A 27658-nucleotide genomic window follows, 5' to 3' on the forward strand; every position below is an offset into this window, starting at 1 on the left:
TAGCTTCAGAAGGATGCAATATAATGGTAGCTATTAAAAACATGGAGCTTTGGATCAAAGTTCCCATACTCAAGTCATTGCTTTGCATGTTTCGAGGTGTGTGATTTGGGGCAAATTCTTTAATCTCTGTGAACCTCAGATTCCTTACTTCTAATATTGGGTTAATACCTAACTTATCAGGTTGTTATGGAATGAAGAGAGATGATGTTTAGTACCTTTCACAACATATAGTAAAGCTCCAAAAATTGATACATCTGTGATGACTATCATACCGTTATTTTTGTTATTTAGTCCTGTATTTACTGATGTACACATATCAATGTAAAATAAGCCATAAAGTAGATTTTAGAAGAAAGTTTACTCTAAATTTCTACTTGTTACGCAATATTTTGACTCTTTCACAGCCTCTAAAAGATTTCATTGTGCTGGTCTCGACCTCCCATAATCACTCACACTTTCCCCATCATTCTTACAATACCACAGGTAGCATTGTTGACTTCCACATTAGTGTCATCTTCTGTTTGTCTCTTAATCAGTTCTCGTAACCAGAGCCACTATTGGATCCATGTGCTTTTGCCCTTGTAAATGTCTAGGCACTGTGTTATCCTCACTATTTCTATAGCTCTTTACTCTAGACTATATACTCCTTACTGTTAGTTGTACTATTAGGGCAATCTTCCGTATTAGGTTTCAAACCACCTATGAATAATTTCCAAAAACTACAGCCATGAAAACAAACACAAAAAAAGTTTTCTCCTTGGAAGAAAAGTTTTGGCCAACCTAGACAGCATATTTAAAAGCTGAGACATTACTTTGCCAACAGAGGTCCATCTATTCAAAACTATGGTTTCTCCAGTAGTCATGTATGGATGTGAGAGTTGGACTATAAAGAAAGCTGAGGGCCGAAGAACTGATGATTTTGAACTGTGGTGTTGGAGAAGACTCTTGAGAGTCCCTTGGACTGCAAGGAGATCCAACCAGTCCAACCTAAAGGAAATCAGTCCTGAATATTCATTGGAAGGACTGATGTTGAAGCTGAAACTCCAATACTTTGGCCACCTGATGCAAAGAACTGACTCATTGGAAAAGACCCTGATGCTGGGAGAGATTGAAGGCTGGAGAAGGGGACCACAGACGATGAGATGGTTGAATGGCATCATGGACTTAATGGACATGAGTTTGAGTAAGCTCTGGGAATTGTTGGACAGAAAAGCCTGGCATGCCACAGTCCATGGGGTTACAAAAGTTGGACATGACTAAGTGACTGAACTGAACTGATATAGTGCCTTTACTAAAATATACTTGTAAATGATGAGAAAAACACAAGCCCCAACCCCAACCAGTGAAGTTATCTTCCTCTGATAGTTTTTCATGGTTATCGTTCTTTCCTTAGAAATTCTAATATACTCTGAATCAAGTGGGGCCTCATAAACTCAAGAGCTTGCCTTTTATATTCAAAATACATTATTTCCTGCTGGAGTTCTTTGTGCTTTACTGTTTTCCCCTTGCACCAGAATTAAAGTCAGAAATGTGGTCTTGGTTAAAAAAAAAATCACTTCCAAATTTAAGTTCATTAAATCATTCAACTAACATATTAGGAAAAGTGCTAAAGATTTAGGGAGATGTCTTAGTCCCTTAGAAAAACAAGGTCAATTGAAACTATCATCGAGTTGTGAAAGATTTAACTGTATGTAGACTTTGCAAAGTGCAACTTAAAAAAGAAAATACTACAAAGCAGGAAGAATCTCGTGACAAAACATGCTTACAGGAATGAACTGATTAATCTTAATTCAGCATAGAAATGTGTTGTGGTGTTAGGTAATGCCATTCCAAGTTACATAATAGTATCTACAAAGGCACCTAAAAATTGACAGTGTTCGGGAAATTGTGAAAAGTTTGATGTGCTTGGAAAGGATTAATTTAATGTAGAGGAGGAGGAAGGGGAGCTGAGAAAATATGGCTGATCCATTCAGTGTCCCAGATTCTGAGTTCCTACATAGGCAACAGGATTCTAGACGAGATTTTTAATAAATGGAACAAAATGAACACTGGCACAATGTCTCTACAGAAAAATACTGTAGTTGCAATATGGAGAAAGATAATGGCCGACTGGAGATTTTGCTGGCAGGGAGAGAAATGAGAAGGCTAATTCAACAGTCCAGATCAGCAACAATAGGCAAGTTGGGTAAATATTCTCATCTTTCCAAAGTACCAGTATCAGCTTTACACATAGTGTTGCTGCTGCTACTGCTAAGTCGTGTTAGTCGTGTCTGACTCTGTGCGACCCCATAGACGGAAGCCCACCAGGCTCCTCTGTCCCTGGGATTCTCCAGGTAAGAACACTGGAGTGGGTTGCCATTTCCTTCTCCGAATCAAGGTCTTCCACCCAGGACAGATAGTAGGGTCTTTGCGTAGAATGCTTTCATGAGATTTGCAGCACTGATAATTGAGTGAGAAGATTCAGATATTAGGGACATTTCTGAAGTAGAATCAAAATAACTGGTTGAACATAAGATGTGAATGAGAAAAACCAGTCAAGAATGAACCTAATGTTTCTAGCTTGGAGACAGAATACAGGACAAAGGTTACATTTTGCTAAGTAATATAAATTTTATTTTACAAATGCAGAGTGTGCATCTATCCTGGTGGAAATATAGAAAATATGCTCAGGAGACAGATTGACACCTGAGATATAAATTCTGGCATCACTAGTAAACAGATGGTAAGAAACATGATCTCTCCCAGTGGATGAGATCCTACAGAGTGACCATGTGAAGAAAAACCCAGAACCACCCTAGAAATTACCTGTATTTAAACAGCACATAGGAGGAGTCATAAAGATGAAGGCTAAGATAAGAGAATAGAAAAGTAGGAGAAATGACAACCAAAAGCCAAAGAAAGTGAATGTCAAGAAGTAGTGAGAGGAGGTAAAGACAACAGAAGTTATGAAAGAGATGAGGTATGAAAATGAATGTCAATTTGGAGAAATGTATTGTTTCATTAGAGTAAGTGTTAGAAGCATAAGCCTAATAGTAGAGTGCTAAAATGTCATTTCATAGTGAAAAGGGAAATAAGAAATATACAGAACATTTACAATCATTTACAACTGACTTTCATTGACACTCAAGATGGCTTTACATAGTGGTCTCTTCATAAGATGGTAGGAAACTAAGAAGTTATTTTTAAAGCATTTTTTTGTTTTTGTGTTTTAAAGGAACTATTTGGAGATGGAGACTTAGATGAAGGAAGAGAAGGAAGTATGAAGATCCAGGAGAGATTAAACATATAAAATAGTTCTGATTTCCGTAGAACATGGGGGTTCAGATACACAGTATCTTTCTGAGAATGAAGGAATGAAAGGCATCAAATAAGGAAATATCTGCCATTGTTAGAATATGCATGTCAGTTCATATTCCTGTGTAGATCCATGGTGTTGTGATATTTGCATTTATTATCCTTGACCAATATTAGATAGTACTATGAAAACAGACAAGAATTCATCCTCTGCATCTATTTAACTATTTATCTTAGACAAGTGGATAGGTAAAAGGCTTGCTGTCATTATCTGTGTGCTTGTTTTACCTGTCATGTGGGTTCTCATTTCTGAGCTCATCTCATTTCAGGATTTTCCCCTTGAACAAAGAATATTTATCCTTTGTGTTTTCCTCATAACCAAAGTTGAACAAAGTAAAGTTATCTGTGTGTCGATGCCTAAAAAGTGAGAATGCCCTTTCTCTCTCTTTTGATCAATGTTTTATTCCATCAGTGTTGATTTTTACTTGTCAAGAAAAAGCACTGGATAAATTTTTACCAGCAGATAGATTGATAATAATTTAATGAGATACCAGTAGGGAGCAGAGTTTTAACTTAGAAAGTGATTCTTTAGTGATGAAGTTGCAGGTAGTACAAGATAGTGGGAATAACACCCACGTGGCTCCTGTCTGTCCCAAACCACCCACAGAAATCGCTAGTCTACTTACATAGAAAGTTGGGCCCAAATGCAATTACGCTTCAACTTAAATCTTTAGACATATAAGGGTATATTATAAAATATTTATTTTACATAAATATTTATGTCAACACAAAGTATCAAAAAGGTAAAAAATTGAGAATACATGTGTAATATGCAGAATAAATATACAATAGCAAAAATCTGAGCGCAAACCAAATGTGTGACTATAGGAAAGAAGTTAAAAAATTACTTTGTATGATGAATACTGTTCTTCCACTGAACAGTTAAGCCATTTAGTTATTCTCACAAACCTGCCATTTATGTGTACTGTAAGATCATGTGAAATAACAAAATAAAAACTAAGAACACTAAAAATTTGACTTATTGAGTTGTAAATGGGGATTTTCTTAACTTTTTGTTTTTTGAAATGGACATTTTATGATTCAAATAAATTTTTACAAATATTATAAACATTTAAAAATACAGAGTTGGGGGAAAATAGTTAGATACAAAGGCAGTATATGAGGTGTAACTCAAGGTTCAAATGTTTCACCAGGCTCCACTGAATTGTCCCACTTCATATTAATTCATACTTTTACTCTTTGCAACATCTTCAAAAGGACTGAATATCAACAAGCAGACCTGCTCAGTTCCAGAAAATTGTTACCACCTATGTGTATCTATCACAGAAGGCAATGGCACCCCACTCCAGTACTCTTGTCTGGAAAATCCCATGGGTGGAGGAGCCTGGTAGGCTGTAGTCCATGGGGTCACTAAGAGTCGGACATGACTGAGCGACTTCACTTTCACTTTTCACTTTCATGCATTGGAGAAAGAAATGGCAACCCACTCCAGTGTTTTTGCCTGGAGAATCCCAGGGATGGGGGAGCCTGGTGGGCTGCCATCATGGCAGTAAATTATGCTGCTGCTAAGAAGTTAAGTACAATTAACAAGTTTCCCCATATATATAACTGCTATATATGCTAATTATAATTATGTGCTCTACTTTAGCTGGAATTTTATAATATTTCACAGTACGCTTAACCAAAATGATTGGTCTTGAGTCACATTAAAAAGTTATACCCCCTTCAACAATCTTTGTCAAAGAAGCTGAAGACTGACAACTGGCCAAAGGAAGAGAATAATTTTTACAAAGATGTGAGGTGAAAGAAATGCGTGTACGTCTTAAGTTTTATCCTTCTTAAAATCGAGTCATCCTTTGTAATCCCGTGCAACACACCAGATAATCTTAGAAATCACACATACTACTCAGATTTTCCATCTAATTTAAACAAAGCACTTTTAAAATTCTTCGGTTGTAATTTTGGTTTGTAAGTGAATTTCTTTCTTTGCTCAATGCAGACTACTGAGAGAATCATGGAAATAGGGTGTTCTATGGATCTCTCCACTCCCTCTGGTTACAGTAAAAACACTACACACCACACATAAGACTACATCCAATCAGAAATTCAAAGCAGCTGAGTTGAAGTGACTTGAACAAGACAAAATCCAAAGTATATTCCATACAGTGAACAATTCATATATTACTTGCTGATGACCTTTCATCTGATATTGAATAACTGGGTTAAATCCTCAAGATTATAAACACTGGCACATTTTTTTGTTGTTTTGTTTTTTAAATTTATTTTTTCCATCATTATGTTTATATACATTTTTTTTTTTTCAAAATGAATCCACCACAGGTAAAATATGTTTTTCCTCATTGTTCACTTAGCAAAGGTCTATAGGCTAAAAATAATGAAAATTACTGGCATTTTATTTCATTCTTAACTCTTCTCGATTTTGACACAACTTTGATACTTCTCAATGAAAAAGTAATAGCAAATACTTTTTTTGCTACCTTTTAAAAACTAGAGAAACTATGAAGAATTTACAATAGTTCTAAGATTCAGCTCTGTAAACCAAACAAAAATGTTATTATGTAAAGATAGTCATATAATTTTTCAATAACATGGCAGGAAATTAAAACATTACAACCACAGACTATATACATATATATAAATAAGAAGCACAATTCTGAGTTATGATAAGCTGCCTAGCATTTTGCTTTTGCTTTTATTATCAAATATAAAATCAAAGGCAATGATTTTAAACCAAATGCACAAACTTCTCCAACTTGGTTCTATAAACTTGAGAAGAAAAAGGAAAAGTCCTCAATAGCAAGGAAAAAGACACAATATAATTAGAGAATATCTAACAAAGTACTATGACAATTTTGTAAGACATAAGTAAAATTACTATAAAAATTGGAAATAATGATCTATGGTATTCCTGAACCTCAGTTTACTTCCTTACCAGGCATGTTTCCTCTGTAATAAACTATGAGATTTAATGAAGTCATGATAATAGGAAGAAGCTCAAATGTCGGTGAGAATCAAAGAAGAGCAAAGGAAAATCAATGATTCTACTAGTTAGCTCTTTTGAAAAATGTTCACTTGGCAGGGAGCAAGGGAATTAAATATCTACTTTTGTACCTTTATCCTTGTGGGTCAGTTAACAGTCCTATCACAAACCCAGTAGGATCTGATTCTATTTTATGCATGAACACTAGTCAAGTGATATACTGCTCTTTAAATTCTAGCATCACATTTTTTTCTTCTTCACTGTGCTTATTTTGAAAGCAAATTTACTACTCATAAAAATAAGCTGTTGACAGTGATTGAACGTCCACATAGAAAGACTGCTATTCACTTTCTTCTCTATGCATTCCCAGATTCAGGCACCAAAATTAAATAAAAAGGTGTTCCAGTATTTGCTGAGGAGGGAGAGAAATAGAGTGAGAAAGAAATACAGAGTAGGGGGGTATGAGTATGCTCATTTGATAAAAATGTAACCATTTGCAAACTTCAGGGTAAGCACTGTCAATGACACTGTTATTTCTTATATTTGTCCTCTTTCTCCATTATATTTAACAAATAGGCACAAAAAGACCTATTATATTCAGGAATTGGTGGGGAGGGGGACTTAAGCTAAAATGACTAAACTACTTCTCCAAGGGATTTGTCAAGAAATAAAAACATTCTGACCCCAATACTACAAAGTCAACATCAGAAAGCCAAAAAAATTGCCTTGAATCTCCTTGACATCTGCATGACCCCTCTCTGCCTCCCAGCTATCCAGCAATTCAGTGGCTACGATTCAAACAGTGAAATCATTGTGCAGCACAGCTAATCAGAGTCAAGATTCCCATGATGTAATTTTAGGGACCCAGGATGTCTGAGCCAATCCTATCTGAGGCATCACAGTTTCAGCATAATTTTAGATGTACTGCAATTGCTTGCTACCTGTGTTTTTCATCTTCTGAAAAACAAACTTTCTCAGAAATAATTACAGTGCAGAAAGAGTTTTTAGATCAGTAACTATATAAATAGGTACACATATATAAATGCATATACATATATACATACACATTTAGACATGCAACCTGTATAATATTTTGTATATAAACATAACAATATTTACTTTCAATGAGAAGAAAATAGTTATTAATTACTGGCTTTATTTTCCTTCTTTACTAGACGATATTAACCATATCCTAATGGTCATGCACTAGATATTCAACTTAAGCACCATATAAAGCAAGAGATGGAATGCAATGATATAAAAAAAAAGGAGCCATGGAAAAATAAGTACATGTATTAAAGCAAAATTGTTCATGTGTGTTTGTTCAAATCCTTCAAAAATTTTGCTTATCACATATTTATTAACTGTGTGATTGGTTTTCATGCTAATATTTGAAAATGTAAAAGATAAAATTCAACTTCTGTCATTGAGGAAAAAAAAATCTATTCTTACTAGTTATAGGGAGCAATTAAAAACTTTAAAGATACCAAAATGCTCTAAAAGTGAGAACTTTTTATAAAAATACCTAACATTTCTAGATTTACTTATATGTCAAGAGAATGATGAATTGAGTAGAAAGTATACTCATAGAGAACTGAAGAGCAGGAGTAGTTAAACATAATGCTGTAAGGGCAAAGGGACTGGGAGTTGTAAGACTTACCTTCTTATTTTGTTCTAGCTACATGACCTTGGATGAATCACAAAACTCATTGAGAACATGAATTATGTAATTTGCTTTTAAGGATTTTTTTTCCTAGATGCATAATTTCATACATGCTGAAACATTTCAGGAAAAGTTTACCTCTTCAAGTACTAACTTTTAAGATTTAACTTATCTGTATTCCATTTACAAAAATATGAATTACATCTATATTGTTTTCCTGATAAGATGAAGCTAGCCTCAATTGCATATTCACCTCAGTTAGGGAAAACCTACAAAAACAACTTTCCAAGGACTTTTCAAAGATGTAATACTTGTAAAATGTCAATTTTTGCATATGACTGCTAGAATGTGAAAAGTGGTTTGGGGGTAAGCTCTAATTCTAAGACTTAGTTTTCATGACTTACTACTGATAAGCTATTTATATGATAAGATGCATTTCTTCAGCTATGCACCTATGATAAGCTCATTTCTAGAAGTGGGTTGGAATTCAAGGCATCTTTATAGACAAGCTGAAATAAAAGCTGACTGGATTTTTCTTGTTAGTAGGCTTTACAATCCCTTAACCATTTTAGTCCACCATGGAAGAGAAAAAATAGTGGAATATCAGGTCCGAGTTGTGGAACCCCAAGCAAGTGAATGTGATCACTGTTACACATGACTGTGTAGACAGGGGAGAGGAGGAGATGGAGGTCTGTGAATGTGTTTTGGAAGGGGAAAAAAAGCAAGAAATGGCACATATGAAATTGCTTTCTTATGGTAGATTCATGAATATCACCTTACTAACAGAATATTAAACAGAAATGTCCCTTTATTTACCAAATTCTAAGATAATCTTTATTTTCAACTGGTAGCAACTCTAAGAATCTGCCTCCAATATCAAACTTCAGATCAGTTTTACAAAGGGCTCTGTGTAGACTGAATTGATTGTAGTGGGTTTGAACAACTGTCCCTCTTAATTTGAGACTCTTGGGGCAACCCTCATTTTTTTTAAGTTTACGTAAATTTCCAATTAATTTGCTCTTGTCAGTTGGGAAATACAATGACCTGAAACTGAAATAAATCCTTTGAGAACACCATCAGTAGCCTTCAAGAATTATGTATCTAAACTTCAGTTTAATAAGGATTTGGCCAGAAACACATTTGTTCGTTACTCACAAATCAAACAATCAAGTCAATGATTACTAAACCCATGTGATTCTATTTAGTTCTTTGACTTCTAGAAATACCAAACAATTTGTTTTTGCTTGCATTAAGCAAACACATTTTGTTTTGATACAATTTTTCAAATACACTGTAATGTCTACACTCTCCTTTAACTGGTATATTTTCTTCAAAACAGAGCTCAAAAAGTACCAAAATATGTAAGGTATCTTAAAATCATTCAACATCTTAAACTGTAAATGCAGGTGTTGGAGGCCTAGTATCAAGTACTTTTATTAACTATTCACATTCAACTTTTCAGTAATTTTTTCCCGATATTTATAGGTATATTAGCTTTAATTATTAAAATAAATTTGAGGGACTTAAACATTTGATTTCTTAGTCTATTAGAAAATAAGCATGAGTACAAAATAGTCTTTATAGATTTTATACAGCTAAAGGAAACCAGTTACCTGAAGTGAAATTGTCAAAGAAAAAACACCTGTATTTGAAAAACATGTTTTATGAATTCTAACATGGCATTTTATTTGAAAGTATTTCTAGTTTTTCCTACTGATCTTTTGCTAAGAAATTTAGAAATGTTAAATACAGGACAGCTATTATTTCTTAAAATGAAATAAAAATAGGTGACACAGGAAAGTTGGAAAAGTCTTATTTAATGAAAATAATGGGTGAAAATAACATCTCCAGATAGGGATACAAGGAAAGAAAATTAAATGTCTCTTAGGGAATATTCTGGTCAAGGAGATTATATCTATATCTTGTTTTATAGTACAAGCCAGGCTGAAATTTTATAATGAAATGACCCTGACCTGAAGCCTCCTTTGTAAATGACTAGTGCCTTAATTATTTGCATCTGTGAACTCAAATGAACATACTTAAGGATATATCAATATGCTCATAAATCATCTGCAGGCGATAAGTAGTCCAACATAGATAATTAGAGAATTTACGGAAGGCTTCCTCCCTCTGTTTATCTGCTTATGACATTTGCGGTACAGCCCTAACAGCAGGATAATTACTAGATTTATTCATCAAACAAAATCACGCCTTCTGGGAATGCACAGTGACTCCAGTTTTAGGACTAATAAAGACATTTTTCACCAAAACTCAAGTACTAATTTGCTCAATAACTAGCTGCAATAAGCTTTTATGGAAGCACTCAAAGAAAAGGCTTGGCACCAGAGGGCAGATAATTAAAGGTGCAGTATCCCTATACAAAAGAATCTGAACAATTCCCTGACCATATTAAAATTTAATTGTTGAATGTTAATTGAAAAAATATAAATCGCTTCTGTTCTCTGCATTTCAGTAATTATTCTCCTCAGATCAAAAACACATCTCTATGTCAAAGTTAGCAACAAAAGAAAACCTGAAATAAAGTGTTTTAATAGTTGTTATAGAATACCCCTGTAAAAAAATAATTTCTTTTCCACAGTAGTTATCTTAACTAAAGCCAGCATGCATCTGCTTTGAATTCTCCCCCACCGTACCCCCTCAAACACATGAATGGAAGAGTTATGGTCACTTAACTTGGTTTTCATTAAAAGTTTCAACAACTTTATAAGTGATAACGGCTCAAAATATTTTAGTGACTTGAAAACACAGGTATTTTTAGCAGCATTTACGCTTTACAATTCTTTAAAAGCCTGATTGTTTTATGCATTAGGTTTGATATTCACAAAATGGAGGCAGTTCAAATAGAAAAGCATTCTTAAACCTAAATCAAGAGCACTAATTAGGTAAGAGGATCACAGCCTAGAGTTTACTCATCCACATAGGATGTTGTTTCTCAAGGAATGATTGAGTCATCTCAGTTAAATTCTCAGTGTTTATGTCATCGGTGGGTTCAGAGAAGAATTATGAAGTATTACTTTTAAAATGTTTCCACCTGGGACAGTTATGGTTGTTCCCCAGAAGCTAAGCTTTTACTACACCAAAATCAGAAATTCTCAGGCCCTCGGGTTCACTTTCTGCTGCAAAGGAATGATGAACTACACAAAATGCAGACTTTTAAACTCATATTTAATTGTTTAATGTCATGGCTCTTGGTAGAGCATTGTTGCTTGAAAAATAAATTGGGTAATTCAATTAAATGGCTACAGAAGATACATCATATCAGATGTAGAAAGGCACTAACCCCAGCTTGAACTTGACGTCCCACATCGCTTCACTTATTTGACAAATGGATTCTTGAAAATAATTGAAACACATGGCTGCCAGCATAGGTCAATAATACTTTTTTGCCATTCAGCCTCTTAACAGCTTCCATTTTTTCTTGCACTGTGCCATTCAGGGCAAAGATTGCATTTGCCTGGTAAATCATGCAAGCATTATTACTAAAATGGGACTAAATGCAATGAAAATGGACTACATAAAAGTAATGGCACTTAAGTAAAAGGAAGACCATCTACTAGGGCAAACACTAAATGTCAGAGTTAAATACTATATGACATTACTTCCATTACAAGCTCATATTATGCACATAAGAAAGCAAACTCACTAACTACAGCTGCATACTACATTTTCATATTGTTAACTTACAATGTTTTCAAGACAACTGCTGCTAATTCTGATTTAAAACAGAGCTATATTTCGACTATTTCAAGTTTTTTACCCCATCTCTTTTTATGTCTATCATTACATTTAGGCCAAAAACCTGAATCGTAGCCTAAATTTTCAACTAAACATCACTAACAGTTTTAAAGATCATACTTGGTCTACTTGAAAATACCTGGAAAAAAGAAAAAGAAAACTGAATTATAAACAAAGAAATTTAAAAGCATTGTCCAGATAAAAAGGTTTTGAATGGGAGAGATACCAAAAAAAAAAAGAGGAAAATGTGTGTTTTAACCAGGAGGATACATACTGGGAGGCATATTTTAAAAATCTAAATTTTTAAATTTCAACTGTAGTATGTTAATACACTCTAAGGGATCAAGAGTGAACTAGAAGACAAGGCAGATATGAAAATTCACATACAGACAGATCTTTTGTGTTTTCCATTTGAAACTGCTGCTAAGTCGCTTCAGTCGTGCCCAACTCTGTGCGACCCCATAGACAGCAGCCCACCAGGCTGCCCCATCCCTGGGATTCTCCAGGCAAACTAGAGAGTACCAATTTCTTAGTATCTGTGATTCAGTGTGGTTTTTGTTAAGAAAAGTGCCCCAGTTTAATGTTCAAGCCTTCAAAAATTATTTCACCATCAGGCAATGCTGCTTAAAGTATGCATTCAAAAGGCCTAGAACTGACTCCTGCCCCAACCCTTGGCCAAGAGCAAACTCGTAAACCTCTTTAAGCCTCAGTTTTTACATCTGTAAAATGAATATAAAAGATAGTTGTCACCTTCCTGAGTCTCTTAAGAAGATAAAGTATTTCATATAGTGCCTAACAATAAATGTCTCAAAGTATTGCAAATAGACAGATATGAGTTGATCATAGGTGTTTTCCTGACAAGAGATGTTCATAGATAAACATGGGTGCATTTTAACACTGGAGTCCCACTTAAATATTCTCAGGTTATGTTTGTTTGTTTTGTTTTGTTTTTTTTTTTTATCCTTTCTGAATCATAAAGATCTTTTAACTTGTATTGATCATTGTCTTTCCTTTTGAAAGAACTTCTTAAAATTACACTGCAATTATCAACATCCATAGAAAGAAAACTTCAGATGAACCAAACCCAGCTAGCTTCCTGTAGGAACTGAGTGTTATCATTTTGGTTGCCAAAGTGTATTAGACAATTCTTCTCCAATCAAGGTTAAGAAGTACCAAGAAGGCAAACTACTTTAGCTGCTCCAAGAATGTTAATTAATGGTTCACAAAGCTCTCCACTATTTAACAAGTCATTCATTTGTTATTCTTTTCCTTTTTTAAGCAGCCCTGACCCCCCACCCCTGCTGCCATTATTCAGCTCCAATACAGTCTTACTGCAGCTAAACATGTGTATATCTGATGGGGGTGGCAGGTAAGATTTATGAGAGAAACCTCAATCAGCATTACTGTTTTGCTAGTTTATGCTTCACAAGATTTTGGTTATTAAATAAAATGATTCAGTCAGGAAAAATTTAATATATCTATGGAATTACATTTCAAAACTTTAGGTTTGTCTTGGGCTTTTGGTGAACTAAAGCTTTGTTAAAAAATGACACTGGAAACCCCAAAACGCTGGAGTGGATAGAAAACAGAGTAATCTTATTTGTCAGAACTATTCTTCAAGCACTACAAAGGAAAAAACATGTAAAAATAGCTAAAACTGCAGAGAGAAAAGAAAGCTCACAAATCATAAACACAATTGCATGTTTCAAGCATTGCGATGATACTCTTAATGTATTATGTAAACCAATAAAAAATACCCTACAATTCACAGATTCATATCTGCCATTCACAGTGTTCAATAAAATTAACCTGAAGTTATGAAAATTAATATAGTTCTGCTATATTTATCTTTATGCATAAAATATAGTAATTTAAGAGTTATTTAACTTTGCTTTGAAATATTACTGTTTCTCTGCTATTCACTGCTTACTAGGATGTAATTCTGTATGTTCTTTTGCAAAAGAGTCATTCTTTAAATTTGAAAATCAAAGACCATAAAGCAAGGACATTTACATGCACTCACAGGAATAAATGTTTCATTTCATTCTAAAAAGGCATTTGTTTTTTTTTTTTTTTGTAAAAATACACAACCTATTTTTAGAAGATTCTCTAAAAGAAAAATCTAATGAGAAAATTTTCTGGCCCAAAAGCTTGATTTAGGCAGGGTATCTCAAAATTCTCAAGGCTTACTATTCTCAATTAAGGATTATGGAAACAATCCTGGTAAGCCTAAAGGGTTTTGAATTGTGCTTGTAGAACATTAAGCAAACATGGGTATCTCCAGATTCACAAAGCTCCAATAAAACTATGTGCATATAATTAGATCAATCAACAGGAACCATTATGAAATATATGTCAGCATAGGACTCATAACAAGCAGATATATAGAAAGAATAAACTCTATCCACCTAAGGCTTAAACACTCAATACACAGACATCACTTAAATCAATAATGGTATTAAATCTATTAATGAGGTGAGGGATAAATATTTTTTAAAACCAGGAAAATATATTACTCTTTCTATTTTAATGTACTTTGTACTAATAAATGACAAAAGTAATGCAGTTTATACAAGACAATTTAGGTGTTTTCCAATGAAGTCTTTCTTTTCTAGACAAAATACTAAATGCTACCATTGCTATGTGGAAAAACAAAAAAATTTTACCCCAAAAGGGTGAGGTGGTAGGAAACACGCTTTTACTTTAAAATTAGACAAAATAGAAAGAAAGAAGAGGCTAATTACATTAACAAGAGTTATTACCTCTGCTCAAAACTTTCTTGCACGTCTTTTGGGTTATTCAACTCAAGATATAATTAAGCAACTGCAAGAATGCTTTGTATCATTTCTTCCAAAATATTACATTTGTGAGCTTTCATGAAGATGAAATCCAAAGTAAGCATGGTGCTTTATAATAGCTGAAAATCCCCTTGAACAGATTTGACTCTAAATCCAAGAGTTTAGTGATTTAAATTTATATGTGTACGAATTTGATAGGCCTGCCAAAACAAATACACAGACTGGATGGCTTAAACAACAGAAATTCATTGACTCACAGTTTTAGAAGCAAGGAGTCCAAAATTCAGGAATCTGCAGGTCTGGCATCTTCCGAGGCCTTCATCCCCTTGGCTTGCAAATGGCCGCCTCCCTCTACCTGCTCACGCCGTTTTCTCTGTGTGCCCTAATTGCCACTACTTATAAAGGTACCGGTCACATGGGGTCGGGATCACCCATATGATCTCATTTTACCCCAATTATCTCTTTAAAGGCCTTATACTGTGACGGGTTTTCCAACATTTGAAATTTGGTGAGACACAGTTCAGCCCAAAACACTACCTTTAAAATTTCATTATAAGTTTTTTTCTAATGTGAGTCCAGTTAAAAAATATCTGCATTTATTATTGTGCTCAGTCTTACAAACATGTAAATATTGGTTGCCAAACTGCAATGTTTATCAGAATCACCTGGGGAGCTTGTTAGAACACTGATTATAGACCCTACCTTTGTGATTCAATGGACCTGGGATGGGGCTGGGAGTTTGCATTGCTGACCAATTCCCAGGTGAAGCTGATACTGCTCATCACAAGGCTACACACTGAGAACCAATGATCTCGGACCACGTTTCTAACACTATATTTGTAGCACTAGTATTCCATGAGATGTTAATAGGGACCTTTTTTTTTTCTGTTAAACAAAGAATTGCTTTGTTAATACAAACTATGAATACATACACACAAACTATAACACACTAAGAAATTTAAATATCTAAGTCATAGCCAACAGGTGGCAATTCAACATTCAGGGTCTACAGAATGCTTGAGGGAGACTTCAATAGATTAGACTCCCACAGCAGAGACAGAGGAGTCTTCTTCAGAGGCAAAGGGTGTTAACAGCTGTTCAAGCTCCCTCTCCAAATAATGACCAATAATCAAACCATTTGGGGCTAGGCTACAAATGGAAGTGGGGCTTCCCAGGTGACACGGTGGTAAAGTATCTGCCTGCCAATACAGGAGACACAAGAGACATGGGTTGATCCCTAGGTCAGGATGATTCCCTGGAGGAGGAAATGGTAACCTGCTTCATTATTCTTGCCTAGAAAATTCTGTGGACAGAGGAGCCTGGCAGGCTACAGTCCATGGGGTCGCAGAGTCAGACACGACTGAGTGCACACAAACACACACACACACAAATGGAACTGTCGTCTTAGACAGGGGTCTCCAATCTTTCTGGAATCAGGGACAGGTTTCGTGGAAGACAATTTTTCCATGGCCGAGGGCGGGGTTAGTTTAGGATGGTTTAGAAAGTAATGAGAGAAATGAGGAATAGCAGATGAAGCTTTGTTTGCTCAGACACGGCTCACCTCCTGCTGTGCTGCCCAGTTCCTAACAGGTCATGAACAGGTACCAGTCTGCAGCCAGGGTTAGGGACCTCTGCTCCTAGAGATTGTAATCTTGCCTGGAAAATCCCATGGACGGAGGAGCCTGGTAGGCTGCAGTCCTTGGGGTCGCTAAGAGTCGGGCACGACTGAGTGACTTCACTTTCACTTTTCACTTTCATGCACTGGAGAAGGAAATGGCAACCCACTCCGGTATTCTTGTCTGGAGAATCCCAGGGACAGAGGAGCCTGGTGGGCTGCCGTCTCTGGGGTCTCACAGAGTCGGACACTACTGAAGCAACTTAGCAGCAGCAGCAGCAGCAGCTCCTAGAGATTGTAGCATATTATTAGCATATTAATAACTGACATTTTGGAGGACTTCCCAGGTGGCTCAGTGGTAAAGAATCCTCCTGTAATGCAGGAAATGCAGGAGATGAGGGTTTGATTCCTGGGTCTGGAAGATCCCCTGGAGGAGGGCATGGCAACCCACTCCAATATTCTTGCCTGGAGAATCCCATGGCCAGAGGAGCCTGGCTGGCTATGGCCCATGGGGTCGCAAAGAGTTGGACACAGCTTAGCAATTGTGCATTCACAACAGACATATTTACTGTATTAAAATTTCTAAGAATTCCTATAATAATAGAAAATAATGTAACTCTTAATTTTCTAAATCATTTTGTAACTCAGTTTTTCAAGTAACAACTTTTAACATATCATACATCCTTGGAAACATAGGTTTAACTTTTGCAATGGTCTCATATCAAATCAGCATTTTCCAAACTGCATTCCCTGGAATACCAGTAGTTGCTTCAGAGATGAAATAAATGTTTCTTTATAGTCTGGAAAATTCTAAAGTATAAAAGCCTTGCTATTTTTACTTTATTTGAACATGAATTTTATAAGCTTACTTGAAAGAAGAGTATATTTTATAATTTATAACCTATGTTTTGTGGAACCCAAATATTTCCCTGAAACTAAGCTTTATAATTACCTTATTGAACTATAACTAAACAGATTTCAGAATTTAGACCTTATACCTTTATGTTCATTTTTATAATTAAACCTGAAAAGTATTTTTGAAAGATTAGGAATACATGCATATATATACACATCCAAGTACACACATACACAAACAATATAACATTTACCATTGTCCCTGAACTGTGTTTGCGTCCCAGAAATCTGTAATCAGTAAATGAAAAAGGTGGGTAATCAGTGTGGATAGGGATAGTTTAGGGTTGCCATATGGGAAAGAACTAGAAAATATGGTCAGCAATCAACTGCATACCACAGATAGGTCATTTTCATTTAGAAATTTTCACAAATAAAAAGGTATGTTCTCATGACACAGATACTTTTCTCCAATTCTAAAACAGAGTATTAAAGCAAGATAAAATAGAGCTAAATGAAAAAAATATAGCAGCAATTATGTTTTAAGAAATATGTTGGTTATTTTATATATTTAACCTGAATTGATACCCTCATTTGTCTTGAATATTTATTTTCATTTTCATTTTATAAAGTAGAAGACTAAAGTTACATTTGACTTAGTTGCACCAAGAGAAAGGGATGATAAAGATCATACTCCTGGTATCAATGCATTCAAATCTTGTGAACTAAGAATATTTAAGAATTTAAATACTAATGCTATATAAAACGGAGAAGGCAATGGCATCCCACTCCAGTACTCTTGCCTGGAAAATCCCATGGACGGAGGAGCCTGGAAGACTGCGGTCCATGGGGTCGCTGAGGGTCGGACACAACTGAGCGACTTCACTTTCACTTTTCACTTATGTGCATTGGAGAAGGAAATGGCAACCCACTCCAGTGTTCTTGCCTGGAGAATCCCAGGGATGGGGGAGCATGGTTGGCTGCTGTCTATGGGGTCACACAGAGTCGGACACGACTGAAGTGACTTAGCATCAGCAGCTATATAAAAATTCTATACCAGATTCAATCCCAGAGGTGAAGCAACAAGAAAGACAGGAAGAAATAGGAAACAGTGGCATGAATCTCACTCTAGAAAAATCAAGAAAAGCCTTTAAGAGTATTCAGAGTCACTCGGATATAGTTGCTGAGAACTTTACAGGTTCAAACCTTTACTCTGTTGATAACCAGTTAACTTAGTTACGTTACTTAAACTCTGCCTTACTTTCTTCATCTATTAAATATGGATTATGTTTGTATGTAAACAATAAAGCAGTTATACAGATCAAATGAGTTAGTATAGAGTCTTGTTCAGTTGCTAAGTCATGTCTGACTCTTTGGAACCCCTACACCTGCAGCAGGTCATGCTTCCCTGACCTTCACTATTCCCAGAGTTTACTCAAACTCATGTCCATTGAGTCGGTGATGCCATCCAACCATCTCATCCTTTGTTGCCCCCTTCTCCTCTTGCCGTCAATCTTTTCCAGCATCAGGGTCTTTTCCAATGAGTCAACTCTTTGCATCAGCTTCAGCATCAGTCCTTCCAATGGATATTCAGGGTTGATTTCCTTTAGGATTCACTGGTTTGATCTCCTTGCCGTCCAAGGGACTCTCAAGAATCTTCTCCAGTACAATTCAAAAGCATCAGTTCTTCAGTACTCAGGCCTCTTTATTGTCCAACTCTCCCATCTGTACATGACTATGGAAAAACCACAGAGAGTCTAAATGAGATTAACTGCCAGATACACTATTCTTTATATTTTATCAGAGATATGAAATGTGAACAAAAATATAATGATGGTGTTACTTTAGATTTTTATATAAAATATATACTATAAGTATAAATTAAATGAACTTCAATAAAATCAAATAATTCCACTGCAGCATGAATCTCAAATAAAAGAAATGGTGAGTCATGATCACAAATGGATGAATTAGGAAGCATATCTGGGTATTTTTAAGCAAAGCTGAGTAGCTATGATTTGAAATCTGTTTTCTCCATTTTTAGATATTTCTCATGAAGACTTTCTTTTTTTAAGCAATGCTACCCTGAAGGACTAAAGATCATTACTTATCAAGACAAAAATTCATAAGAACAATTTGAATATAGCTAATTATTTTTTTAAATACAGCAACCTACTAAGAGAGGAGAATAGAATCTCATTCTTCACTTACTCATTATAGATGATCTGCCCTGTTGAAAGCCCCTACTATGAGCACCATGGATGCAGCTATTCATTTCACCTAGATGCATTCACTGTATCGAAATTCAAAGGGCTATGTTACATCCCAAAAAGAGGTGGATGTGCATTTGTTTCCCTTAAAATCAAGCAAAGCATCAGGAAAGAAGTTGAACTGCAGTTAGGCTTTGAGATAGACGAAGATGGAGAAAGAGAGAAGTGCAGATAGAAAGATCAGCACAGGCATTATATGGAGAAAAGAAACCACAGGGGCATGTATTGCATAAAAGGAAGTACTACATAGAAGAAAAAAAAATCCTGTTTGAATTTAAAATAAAATTACATAGGTGTGTCAGAGGAAATTGTTTGGAACATTAAATTTATTTCAGTTCAGTCGCTCAGTCGTGTCTGACTCTTTGCGACCCCATGAATCACAGCACACCAGACCTCCCTGTCCATCACCAACTCCCGGAGTTCACTCAGACTCACATCCATCAAGTCAGTGATGCCATCCAGCCATCTCATCCTCTGTTGTCCCCTTCTCCTCCTGCCCCCAGTCCCTCCCATAATCAGAGTCTTTTCCAATGAGTCAACTCTTCACATGAGGTGGCCAAAGTACTGGAGTTTCAGCTTCAGCATCATTCCTTCCAAAGAAATCCCAGGGCTGATCTCCTTCAGAATGGACTGGTTGGATCTCTTTGCAGTCCAAGGGACTCTCAAGAGTCTTCTCCAACACCACACTTCAAAAGCATCAATTCTTCGTTGCTCAGCTTTCTTCACAGTCCAACTCTCACATCCATACATGACCACTGGAAAAACCATAGCCTTGACTAGACAGACCTTTGTTGGCAAAGTAATGTCTCTGCTTTTGAATATACTATCTAGGTTGGTCATAAGTTTCCTTCCAAGGAGTAAGCGTCTTTTAATTTCATGGCTGCAGTCACCATCTGCAGTGATTTTGGAGCCCCCCAAAATAAAGTCCGACACTGTTTCCACTGTTTCCCCTTCTATTTCCCATGAAGTGATGGGACCAGATGCCATGATCTTCGTTTTCCGAATGTTGAACTTTAAGCCAACTTTTTCACTCTCCAATTTCACTTTCATCAAGAGGCTTTTGAGTTCCTCCTCACTTTCTGCAATAAGGGTGGTGTCATCTGCATATCTGAGGTTATTGATATTTCTCCCGGCAATCTTGATTCCAGCTTGTGCTTCTTCCAGTCCAGGGTTTCTCATGATTTACTCTGCATAGAAGTTAAATAAACAGGGTGACAATATACAGCCTTGACGTACTCCTTTTCCTATTTGGAACAGTCTGTTATTCCATGTCCAGTTCTAACTGTTGCTTCCTGACCTGCATATAGGTTTCTCAAGAGGCAGGTCAGGTGGTCTGGTATTCCCATCTCTTTCAGAATTTTCCACAGTTTCTTATGATCTACACAGTCAAAGGCTTTGGCAGAGTCAATAAAGCAGAAATAGATGTTTTTCTGGAACTCTCTTCCTTTTTCCATGATCCAGAGGATGTTGGCAATTTGGTCTCTGGTTCCTCTGCCTTTTCTAAAACCAGCTTGAATATCTGAAAGTTCATGGTTCATGTACTGCTGAAGCCTGGCACGGAGGATTTTGAGCATTACTTTACTAGCAAGTGAGATGAGTGTAATTGTGCAGTAGTTTGAGCATTATTTGGCATTGCCTTTCTTTGGGATTGGAATGCAAACTGCCTTTTCCAGTCTTGTGGCCACTGCTGAGTTTTCCAAAATTGCTGGCATATTGAGTGCAGCACTTTCACAGCATCATCTTTCAGGATTTGAAATAGCTCAGCTGGAATGCCATCACCTCCACTAGCTTTGTTCATAGTGATGCTTTGTAAGGCCCACTTGACTTCACATTCCAGGATGTCTGGCTCTAGGTTAGTGATCACACCATTGTGATTATCTGGGTCGTGAAGATCTTTTTTGTACATTTCTTCTATGTATTTCTGCCACCTCTTCTTAATATCTTCTGCTTCTGTTAGGTCCATACCATTTCTGTCCTTTATCGAGCCCATCTTTGCATGAAATGTTCCCTTGGTATCTCTAATTTTCTTGAAGAGATCTCTAGTCTTTCCCATTCTGTTGTTTTCCTCTATTTCTTTGCATTGATCGCTGAAGAAGGCTTTCTTATTTCTTCTTGCTATTCTTTGGAACTCTGCATTCAGGTGCTTGTATCTTTCCTTTTCTCCTTTGCTTTTTGCTTCTCTTCTTTTCACAGCTATTTGTAAGGCCTCCTCAGATAGCCATTTTGCTTTCTTTCCTTTTCTTTTCCATGGGAATGGTCTTGATCCCTGTCTCTTGTATAATGTCACTAACCTCCATCCATAGTTCATCAGGCACTCTATCTATCAGATCTAGTCCCTTAAATCTATTTCTCACTTCTACTGTATAATCATAAGGGATTTGATTTAGGTCATCCCTGAATGGTCTAGTGGTTTTTCCTACTTTCTTCAGTTTCAGTCTGAATTTGGCAATAAGGAGTTCATGATCTGAGCCACAGTCAGCTCCTGGTCTTGTTTTTGTTGACCATATAGAGCTTCTCCATCTTTGGCTGCAAAGAATATAATCAGTCTTGTTTCAGTGTTGACCGTCTGGTGATGTCCATGTGCAGAGTCTTCTCTTGTGTTGTTGGAAGAGGGTTTTTGCTATGACCAGTGCATTTTCTTGGCAAAACTCTATTAGTCTTTGCCCTGCTTCATTCCGTATTCCAAGGCCAAATTCGCCTGTTACTCCAGGTGTTTCTTGACTTCCTACTTTTGCATTCCAGTCCCCTATAATGAAAAGGACATCTTTTTTGGGTTCGTTCTAAAAGGTCTTGTAGGTCTTCATAGAACCATTCAACTTCAGCTTCTTCAGCATTACTGGTTGGGGCATAGACTTGGATTACTGTGATATTGAATGGTTTGCCTTGGAAACAAACAGAGATCATTCTGTCGTTTTTGAGATTACATCCAAGTACTGCATTTCGGACTGTTTTGTTGACCATGATGGCTACTCCATTTCTTCTGAGGGATTCCTGCCTGCAGTAGTAGATATAATGGTCATCTGAGTTAAATTCACCCATTCCAGTCCATTTCAGTTCGCTGATTCCTAGAATGCCAACATTCACTGTTGCCATCTCTTGTTTGACCATTTCCAATTTGCCTTGATTCACGGACCTGACATTCCAGGTTCCTATGCAATATTGCTCTTTACAGCATCGGACCTTGCTTCTATCACCAGTCACATCCACAACTGGGTATTGTTTTTGCTTTGGCTCCACCCCTTCATTCTTTCTGGAGTTATTTCTCCACTGATCTCCAGTAGCATATTGGGCACCTACTGACCTGGGGAGTTTCTCTTTCAGTATCCTATCATTTTGCCTTTTCATACTGTTCATGGGGTTCTCAAGGCAAGAATACTGAAGTGGTTTGCCATTCCCTTCTCCAGTGGACCACATTCTGTCAGACCTCTCCACCATGACCTGCCCGTCTTGGGTGGCCCCACGGGCATGGCTTAGTTTCATTGCATTACACAAGCCTGTGGTCCCTGTGATTAGATTGACTAGTTTTCTGTGAGTATGGTTTCAGTGTGTCTGCCCTCTGATGCCCTCTTGCTACACCTAACATCTTACTTGGGTTTCTCTTACCTTGGACGTGGGTGTCTCTTCACGGCTGCTCCAGCAAAGTGCAGCCACTGCTCCTTCCCTTGGACAAGGGGTATCTCCTCACCGCCAACCCTCCTGACCTGGAACGTGGAATAGCCTCTCTAGGCCCTCCTGCGCCCACGCAGCCACTGTTCCTTGCACATGGGGTTGCTCCTCCAGGCTGCCGCCCCTGGCCTCGGGCGGGGGATAGCTCCTCTCGGCCGTTCCTGCACCTTTGCAGCCATCGCAGCCTGTTGTCTAAATTTTCTTAGACAACTCCAAAAACAGGAGGTACAAGCAGAAAACCTGGTTAATCTTGTCCCTTAAAATCTGTATTTTAATCACTTTAAAATGAGTTTGACTTCTGTTTATGGGAGGATGGAGGGAATGGAGTCGTTAACCTTTAGCTTCAATGGTCTGAGAATTAAGGTGTGCATTGAGTTAGTAAGGCATGATTTGTATATAATTAGTGGAGGCAAATATTTCATTTGATCTAAAATATTTATAAATTATAATTATGGTTTGTAGTCAATAACAATGAGAAAAATATGAATTAATGACAAAGTAGGAGAACATTGAGAATTCTGTTCCATTATTAATATCTAATCACTTTTTACTGATTACTCTGATTGCAAACACTTGAACTTTTCTTTAAACTAGGCCAATTCTTTCCAGGTATTATGTCATTTTGGCAGACGTTGAGACGTTTTACATGTTGCTGCTCTGATGCTTACGCTGTGGAATGAGTTGGAGATGATTATGGAGACCAATAGAAAGTTAAAATCAAAGGATTTTCACTTCATTTTGAAAGCCTGAATAGTGTCATGGGTCCTCATTATATTGCAGAAACTTATTTTCCACTAGTTTTAAAAAAAAAATGGAACACATTATTATTATGAATAACACTCTGAACAGAGATTTCTTTAAAATGCATAAAAATAGCATGGGATGCATACATAAAATAAAATGAGAGGATTATAAAAATGTGACAACACAGGTACACAAATATCAAAGTATCCAAAAGTACAGCTGTCTACTCTGCTTCTTCAGCCCTCACAAACATGTATGCGAGGAACCAAGTAAAATTATCATGTGACTACCATTTATATAATTGCATACAAATAAAACCTTCTAATATTACAGAGTTTTCATGAGGGTAGTCTCAAGAATCCTTGATGATTTTACATACACACGCACACACACATTCATACCCTGTGCTCTTATCTTTCTCTTCCTCCTCTTCCAAAGCCAAAAGTAATGTATTAGTTTTCTGTTGTTCTTATAACATTACCACAAACCTGGAGACTAAAACACATCACTAATATTTATCATAAAGTTCATAAGTCCAATATGGGTTTCAACCTGTGTAAAATTCAGGTGTTGGCCCAAATGTCTTTTGGGGGAGGCTCCAGGGATTCATTTCCTAGGTTTTTAGAGCTTCGAGAGCCTTCTCACATTCCTTAACTTGCAGTCTCTTCCCATCATGAAAGCCAGCAACTGCATCTCTGACTTCTGCTTCCGTCAGTACATCTCCTTCTCTGACTGCCCTGCCTTGTTTGCTTAAAAAGACCATGTGGTTACATTGGACCTACCGAGATAATTCAAGACAATCTCCCTATCTCAAAATTCATCATTTAATCGTATCTGCAATGTAAAATAACATCCTCACAAGTGCTGAACACAAGATGTGGACATCTTTGGGGATCATTATGACACCTACTAGAGATCCGACAGAGAGCTCTACCATTCTGCCCTCTACTTCTTTAACTCCTAGTGCCTTCCTTAAAATAACTCAATTGGACTTTTGCCTCAACCACTGGTCTTACGTTGTTCTTATCCAGATCACAAGAAAAGCCTGAGCTAAATGTTCTAAGCAGGTTCTTACCTTCTCTGACTATACTCTTACACTTTTATTTGTTGTCTCTTCCCTTTTCCTTAAACTTTCTTTCCCTGGGGCTCCCCTGCTGCCCTTTTCTTTTTCCTCCAAATTTTTCATTGATCTTCCATAGTTTTGTTGTTGTTGTTGTTGTTGTTGTTGTTTTCCCATGAACTCTTCTTCTTTCTCTCAATGCTGGCTGTTTTCCTTTACTTTGTCCTAACTCTACCTGTTTTCATCGGCTCTCATGACCTTATCTATGTACAAGACTTCTATAGAGATCAGTTCCAAATCTCTGTCTTTCATTTATACCACTCTCCTAAATTGTGTAATCAAGCCACTTGTCCATTTGGATGGTGGAAGAGAACTTTAAAACCAACATGTCCAAGTGTAGATAATCATTTAAGGGAGCCAAGACACAACTCTTCCCCTGCAACCCTCTCCTCCCCTCTTCTTTTTTGGACTAACAGCAATATTCTCTTCTTCGTCACCAACCCAGAAAGTATGGAATCATTCTTGACATCTCTCTCTCCTTTTAAGACTTATGTGTAATCCTACCACATAAGCATCAAATCCTCCTGTTTTAATTTCTTAATATTTCTTCTATCTAGTCCATCTTCATCATATTCTTAGTCACTGCCTTACTTCTGGTCATAGTTACCTATTTTATTTGTTGATTTCACATGTTCATATCTAGTCCTTTGTCTCCAGCTTTAGCTCCGAGTAATCCCAGCCTTCACACCGTTACCAAAACAATCTAAGTAAATATGATTATCACAATACTAATTAAAATTTTTCAGCAACTTCTTAATCCAGTTTCTTGGGCACATGGACTATTTCCCTTTTCATACTTCCCAGCTGCACTACCCTCAATGCTTTTCCATAATTATTTTTCTCTTAATTCCACTTTCCAAAATGTTCTGAAATTTAAATGAGGAAATATCAGAAAAGCAGACAGTATAGTTTCTAGAATACAGTAAACATTCTGGTGCTGCTGCTGCTGCTAAGTCTCTTCAGTCGTGTCCGACTCTGTGCGACCCCATAGACGGCAGCCCACCAGACTCCCCTGTCCCTGGGATTCTCCAGGCAAGAACACTGGAGTGGGTTGCCATTTCCTTCTCCAATGCATGAAAGTGAAAAGTGAAAGTGAAGTCGCTCAGTCGTGTCTGACTCTTAGTGACCCCATGGACTGCAGCCCACCAGGCTTCTCCGTCCATGGGATTTTCCAGGCAAGAGTACTGGAGTGGGGTGCCATCACCTTCTCCGACAGTAAACATTCATTGAACATTAACTCCCTGTTTTCTCCTTTTCCTCCTCGTCTGACTAGAAGTTTGCATATGTTAAAGGTTCAACCAGTTAAATTTTGATTTAGTGGCAATCTATTCATCAGGGTCAATTCAGTACATTCCTCCTCCTTTGGGTTTTATGAACAACATACTTCATTCCTAGGAATAGAACACCAATGAAACTTTCTACCAACTACTTAAGGATAAAAGTTCCATATTATTAACATATCATATTCCTTGGCTAATTCGGATAAACATCTTTTTTTCTGTTCCTTTTCATTTCAGTCATATGATCTATAGCAGAATCCCTGATATATCACAGAGCAGCACCATATACAAACATGATTATCACACGACCATGTGAAAAGGGACTTCTACTCATAGAAGTTTTTTTTTTTTCTTTTTAAAAAATTTACTCTTAAAGATTCCATCACCTTCAAAACAGGACATTTTGTTTCTTACATGGCCTTTGGAATCTCTGCAACCCACAGATTGAACTTTTACATCATCTCACTTCTGGTCTTTTCTCATCCCCTCCATCATCAGCATTCTGATTCACTCACATCCTGGCACCTGTTCTCAACTCAGCAACCAGAATGCTCCTCTTAAAGCATAAATGTACACTTCTTTATCTTTCTGCTTCTGAACTCTCTCTCTGAATAAAAGTGTGGTTTTTACACAACCTGCCAGGATTGACAAGATCCAACCTCTGGTCACGTCTACTCCTATTTTTGCTCCCACACTCTTTGTGGCAGCCCTTCCGTTCTCCTCACTTTTCCTCACACAGGCCAAGCTCCCTGGATGAGTGCATTTCTCCTCTCTCTTCTGCTCAAGGGATCAGTTCCTGTCCTCCTTCAGGTCTTTGCTTGAGTATCACTTTTCAACCATCCTTCTCCAACCACTCTGTTAAAAGCTGAAACTTCATATTTTTATCACCTGCTTCACCTTTCTCCCTAACACTTTCATTTTATTCCAAAATATATATCTCTGTCTTCTCCTTATTAGACAATGAGACTAGGAGGATAGGGGACTTTGTCATTTTTATTCACTGTATTATTAGTGAGCACCCCAAAAAGTGCCTGACACATAGTTGGTTTTGAGTGAGTATTAGGGAAATACATTTCTGTGATATTCCGTAGAGACTTAGTTTTCACTTTCACTTGACATTAAGTTTTCAATTTATTTTTGGTTATTGTGATAGGCATGGGAAGTTTATCAGGACAGCACAGATAAATCTAATGGGAAGGAAATAAGCTTCATACTTCATATTTTTGCCCAGAGATGTTCTTCAATGACATTGTCCTGATAGTATAATCTAGGGATTCAGTACCAGATTTCAAAAATAAAATTAAAAGACATCAGATCAGTTTCATGGGTGCATTAACATTTATGGGACAAAGGTCCATAAAAGAAAGAGTATTTCATACTCCTAGTCACACAGAGATGAACAATGATTTTTCAGAGATCTTGATAGTATATGAATTACAATATGTTGAGCCAGTATGGTAGTAAAAACTTGCTACAGGGACTTCCCATAAGGGATGATAATCAAGTTATAGGCTTTAAGATGTTTGACAACTTATGTCTACATGAAAAGGAAAAAAAAAAGATCTCTTTGGATATTAA

General features: G+C 36.8%; 1 long non-coding RNA gene across 6 annotated transcripts in view; it reads right to left on the reverse strand.

Annotated features, from left to right (window-relative positions):
- Positions 1 to 15056, reverse strand: part of LOC123334984 — a 389678-nt gene extending 374622 nt beyond the window's left edge. Inside the window, exon 1 of one of the 6 annotated variants that reach the window (XR_006553166.2) lies at positions 14791 to 15056. This is a non-coding gene — a long non-coding RNA (uncharacterized LOC123334984). The remainder of the gene's footprint in view (positions 1 to 14790) is intronic. The other 5 variants (XR_006553165.2, XR_006553167.2, XR_006553169.2 and 2 more) reach the window with 5 other exon arrangements.
- Between the last annotated feature and the right edge of the window lie 12602 nt (positions 15057 to 27658).

This window comes from Bubalus bubalis, chromosome 9, assembly GCF_019923935.1.
Source record: "Bubalus bubalis isolate 160015118507 breed Murrah chromosome 9, NDDB_SH_1, whole genome shotgun sequence".
Lineage (NCBI taxonomy): Eukaryota > Metazoa > Chordata > Mammalia > Artiodactyla > Bovidae > Bubalus > Bubalus bubalis.